Here is a 6,000-nt window from a genome sequence, read left to right as displayed (position 1 = left end):
GCCTTACATCCAAGAGTTGAGTGAATGGTCTTAGCTGTGTTTTTTACACTGTTTGCAGGCATTTACTAGACTGGTATATCCAAGTTTGGTAGCTGTCTAGATTAACTGAACTTAACTGCTATATTTGCAACTATGGTGGGCTTGTTTTTCCCCCACATGTTCTCTGAGTGTGACTTCACCAAATTCTATTGATCATTGACCGCTGTTTCAATAAAAGACTGTAAATAAGGGATGCTCTGAAGAGTATCTGCAAAATCGTATTCAATTCAACAAAAACTGAATCGTTATGCCTGAATCACACTCTGCAAATGCTGTAGTTTTACAGCTTTTTGAAACAGCTAGTTTGAAATGGACATGCTATTCATTTGAAATGTCAAATTCCATTAGATCAGCATCCTGTAAAACTGACCTTGGCTAGTTCATAAACGTAACCCGCTGCCTGCTTTTAAATGAGCAATTTTCACACCTGCACTTTTTAGTATACTTGGTGAGATTAGTTTGGGCTGGTGTGAATACACAAAACAGCCACACGGAGACTCTTGTGAAGAGGTGGTCTCGGTCCAGTCCCAAAAGAACTCTCATTTGACCTCGATCCGACCCAAGTATCAGGTGTATGCCGCAGGTTTGAGCTCTTAAAAAAACTCTTAAAAAGAAGGTGCTACAAATAGTTCTTTGACTGATAACCATAGAAGAACCACTTTTGGTTCCATGAAGAACCATGTTTGTCACAGAAATGTGTGAGTGTGAAGAACTTTGAAAAGACTCCCAAAACCTTCTCTTGATGTAAAGGTTCTGTATCAATTTAATGGTCGCATCTCTAATAGAAAAATTGTTCTTTATCGAACCAAAAGTGGTTCTTCTATGGCATCGCTCAAAGAACCTTTTGTAGCATCTTTATTTTGCCCACATAATTACTACAGCTATACTGCTGTTGCTCCATGTTAAACTGCACAGAAATCTGCACTAGTCCAGAACGCAGGAGCTTCTTCCTGTATTTACTTTCTTGCTCCACCCCCTACAGGTCTGACCAATATACTGATACCAGTTTACTGTCTTTTTTTCCCGTGTGAAAAACCAAACCCGACCAAAGGGGAAAACGCTCCAAGTTTACAAACTCGTCAACTGACCAGAACAGACCAACTATTGGTTTGAAAACCCCCTTTTTCCCCCCAAACAATTCTGCATAGACACACATGGAGCATACAGGTGCTTTCGCCAGGGACATACTGATTAAATAATACCCACAATTTACAGAGGCTAACTGAATTATGACGCATATCTCTATTATGTATAGCTCGCTCTGTATCCTGCAATACACCGAACTGTATTGGCCTTGGTGACCCACAGTATCCAGCTGATGATGCAATTCCAGTATCTTTTTTTCATGCAGTTGTCAAGCACCACGGCTCGCCTTTCCCATGCATTGTTTGTCCAGTTGAATAAAAAAGGAGACGATTGGTTGGTTGTTATGTTATGAAACTGGAAAACGCCTAATGAAACCCTGCTCAGGGAGCACAAAAAGATGGATACTGTGTTGATGACGATGATGGCGAAGGTGATCATCTTAGATGTGTAAATGTGCTTTCTGATGTCAGCACTCCCTCCCCTCAGCTTCTGCAGTTATGTGACCTGTCCTTCATACATACTGGTGAAGACTGTACAGTGTGTGTGTGTGGCCCTTTATGCATACAAACAAACTTCCCTTTTTCCGGTCATTTGCTCCTTTCATTTTTGTGTGTTTATGAGTATTTTTTAAACAGATTTTTGTTTGGTTAGTCCAGCATTCCTCTCTAGTTTCCTCCTTCTTTTGGGAAGATTTCTCAGAAGTATTTGCAAGCAGAGCTCCGGCCAAATATTCCTCAAATTGTGGCGAGACCTACTTTTCACTCCTTTTATGGACATATTTAGAGATTCAGTGCATTTTAAACATTCCTCTAAGAGTGACTCTCATCAAAGCAGGGACTGGACCTTTCCACATCATTTCCTGTGAAGTGAAAAAAAAAATTACTCTGTGCTGTTCTAATGCACTTTCTGTGCAGGAGACATTGCTTTACACACACATGGTTGCATGGTGTAAGCTGTACATTGATGGAAACATTGAGAAGAGCAGTGAGTCAGTACCTCTAGGGGTGAGTCAGTCTGACTAGCATGTTGATACATTTTTAAAAAGGCCTAAAATCATGAAAATGCAGCTCTGAACATGCAACATATTCTCACGGTCACATGGAGGTATGGATTAAGGGAATCTTTTGGCCAGCAGTAACAGTAACTTACCCCAAATATAGCGTGAAGCCTTGTTCTGCAGCTACAGGGCAAATATTAGTGTACGCAAGCTAAGAGTGGAAGCCTGTGTGCATTAATTAGCATGGTGCTAACTCTCTGCAAATGCCGCAAACTGTGTAAAGTCAGCCTTCTTGACAGTTGAGGATGCAGGATGAAGTACATAAATTTCTATTTGTTGGCTAGCTACATTATTCTTGTAGTGTCCTTCCAAAACTAAACATGCCAGAGTGTGTGATGTTTGTTGTGGTGGTTGCGTGTGCCTAGCCTAGTGTTCAGAGTCCTGGGAGGCCGATGGGGCCTCCTTCCACAGCTGTCCGAATTATGACTTGCGTTTTCCCTTGCCCTCCCTGACGCCAGCAAGGCTGTGTCCATCAGCCACAGACCGTCCCTTCTGTCTCGCTCTCTCACACCTCGCTCTCCACTCCAGTCCTCCCCTCTGTTGCCCGGCAACGCTCTTTAAGAGGGCTTAAAAAGAAATAAATAAAGCCACAAATAGACTCTTCTTGGGTTTTTTAACATGGAGAGAGGGGAGCGAGAGCGCGCCCGTCGCATACTGCGTCTGTCTCGAGAGCTCGCAGCGGCCCTGAGAGAAAGAGCATTGTTTGTTGAGGGACTGAGAGATACCAGGAAAGGAGAAAACTATTTAGCTCACCAAGGACATTGGAGATGCTGCTTGCATTTTGTTTAGCGCAAGGTGACAGAGATAGAAATCGCTCTCCTTGCTCGCTTTTCTCTGAAGCTATTAAAGTCTTGATTGGATTCATGCTAATCATCTCAGTTCGGAGAGGAGAAGGGTGAACTTCGCTTGTATATGAGTTGAGTTGGAATGAAGTGCAGGATAGTTGTAATCTGCAATTTAAAGTCCTATATTTGTATAAGAGGATCTGTATTACATCCTTATTAGTGACTAGTGAGTACAGCTAATTACTAAAAAAATTACTCATTTGGTTGCAATGATTACATATTTTACATTACGTAGCAGTAACTTGTGTAGTCAGCTGTAATCACAAGTAGTTTCACTAGTCAGCTGTAGTTATTGCTTTCACTAGTCAGCTGTAGTTACTAGTAGTTTCACCAGTCAGCTGTAGTTAGCAGTAGTTTCACTAGTCAGCTATAGTCACATGTAGCTTCACTAGTCAGCTATAGTCACATGTAGCTTCACTAGTCAGCTATAGTCACTAGTGGTTTCACTAGTCAGCTATAGTCACTAGTGGTTTCACTAGTCAGCTGTAGTCACTAGTGGTTTCACTAGTCAGCTATAGTTACTAGTAGTTTCACTAGTCAGTTGTAATCACTAGTAGTTTCACTAGTCAGCTATAGCCAGTAGTAGTTTCACTCGTCAGCTATAGTTACTAGTAGCTTCACTAGTCAGCTATAGTCACTAGTAGTTTCACTAGTCATCTGTAGTTACTAGTGGTTTCACTAGTCAGCTGTAATCACTAGTAGTTTCACTAGGCAGCTGTAATCACTACTCACTAGTCAGCTATAGTTGGTAGTGCTTTCACTAGTCAACTGTAGTCACCAGTAGTTTCACTAGTCAGCTGTAGTTATTAGTGCTTTCCCTTGTCAGCTGTAATCACTAGTATGTTCACTGTTTAGCTGTAGTCACTACTGCTTACGCTATTCAGCTGCAGTCACTAGTATTTTCAGCAGGTGGCTGTAGTTACCGGTTGTGCTTTCCACAACTGGTCTGTGGTGGCACTCTCCTCTGACTTTTAGTTCTGCCTTCATGTTGGTGGCAGCGAGGAAAACATATATGCTGCATCGCAGCGCTCCATTCAAGACACATAAGAGCCAAATTACTACTTTTGTCCTCAAGCGATTCAGGATATGGAGCTGACAGGTTATTAATACATACAGCAGAGCCACTAAGGAAGTGACTGATGAGCAATGTGATTTTAACAGCTGAATTACGTGCCAGCTGTGATGAACAGATTTCAAATAACGGCAGCTCAATTACAGGCTTTCGTCTTTTGAGTCACAGGGACCGTTTTGTTGAAATGTAGACAAGGTTGAGCTGGCATGTCCAAACATTCGCTTCTCTGAAAATAGAGCAGCTCAGGGATGGTGGACGACAGCGCACACTGAGCCTGTGACGCATTCTGCACTCAAGAGTGATACAAAGTTCTTGTATTTATCGCACACTCTCAGCGTCCTCTGGGGGGATATGAGTTTGGCATTTACTCGCCAGCAGACAATAGCTCTTACTGTCTCGAGTGTGTGACGCTGGGGCACCGATTGTATCTGCGTTACAAGGTCGGAGAACTTGTGTAATGTGCTAATTGTCTGGCATGGCAGCCGTCATTGTGAGCGGATGCGTAGCAAAAACGGCCCTGCTAGATCCACGCCAGGAGGGAGCAATAGTGCTGGGACCCATGGCACTGGGGACCCCTGATTTCTTTTTGTTGAGGCCCTTACTGGTGCAATTTTACACCCATGACTAAAGAGTCATTTGTTAATGATTTGTTAATGATAAACCTCACTAGTTTGGGTCCATTATTGTTATACAGAAAGCCCTGACATCTGTTTATCTCACTTTTATTTATCATGCAGCTCCGCCACGATAACTCTTTCTAAATCTTAAAGAATGAAATGGATTCTAGTCAAATAATATAATATACACACTCATATCAGAATACACTATATTGCCAAAAGTATTCACTCACCTATCTAAATCACTGAATTTTGGTGTTCCAATCAATTTCATGGCCACAGGTGTATAATAAATGTGTACCATGCAGACTGCTTCTACAAAGATTTGTGAAAGAATGGGTCGTTCTCAGGAGCTCAGGATAGGATGCCACCTGTGCAACAAGTCCAGTCGTGAAATTTCCTCACTACTAAATATTCCACAGTCAACTGTCAGTGGTATTATAACAAGGAGGAAGTGAATCAATCATCTCCAAACTTCATGTGGTTTTCAGATCAGCTCAAGAACAGTGTTTAGAGAGCTTCATGGAATGGGTTCCCATGGCAGAGCAGCTGCATCCAAGCCTTGCATCATCAAGTGAATTGCAACAATGCAAAGTGTCGGATGCAGTAATGTAAAGCACGCCGCCACTGAACTCGAGCAGTAAAGACGTGTCCTCTGGAGTGACAAATCACACTTCTGGGTTTGGCGGTTGTCAGGAGAATGGTATTTGTCTGACTGCATTGTGAAAAGTGTAAAGTTTGGTGGAGGGGGGGTTATGGTGTGGGGTTGTTTTTCAGGAGTTGGGTTTGGCCCCTTAGTTTTTGAGATTTTGGTCAATTTCATGCTCCCAACTTTGTGGGAAGAGTTTGGGGATGGCCCCTTCCTGTTCCAATATAATAAAGCTGTGACAACCAATTGTTTTGGTGCCCACAATGCTGTCACAACGTTAACATGCCTTTCTAAAATAACTGATGTGTGCTGTTGTCAGAAAATGGATAATGAAACCAGATTAGAATTTGGAAAGTTGTCAGAAGGCCGTCTTATGATGAGGATGTGACAACGTTGTGAAAATGTAGAGAAAGCATTAATTTCCTGTATGGTTCCAAAGGAATAGGCATCCGTGACCCAGTCTGAGAGAAGAGCTTGACTTAAGCAAATGTGACACAATGACAAAGTATGTGTTTTTTTTGGGGGCGTGACACACATTTATCTATTCACTGTAATTTTATTATGATGAACTGAATCGTTTTCTTATGATTCCTACTGAATCTATCTGAATCATTATTGTGAGGACATGTAGTGTC

This window comes from Salminus brasiliensis, chromosome 18 (assembly GCF_030463535.1).
Source record: "Salminus brasiliensis chromosome 18, fSalBra1.hap2, whole genome shotgun sequence".
Taxonomy (NCBI): Eukaryota; Metazoa; Chordata; class Actinopteri; order Characiformes; family Bryconidae; genus Salminus; species Salminus brasiliensis.
The sequence above is the reverse complement of the archived record's forward strand: the minus strand, read 5'-3'. Positions refer to the sequence as shown.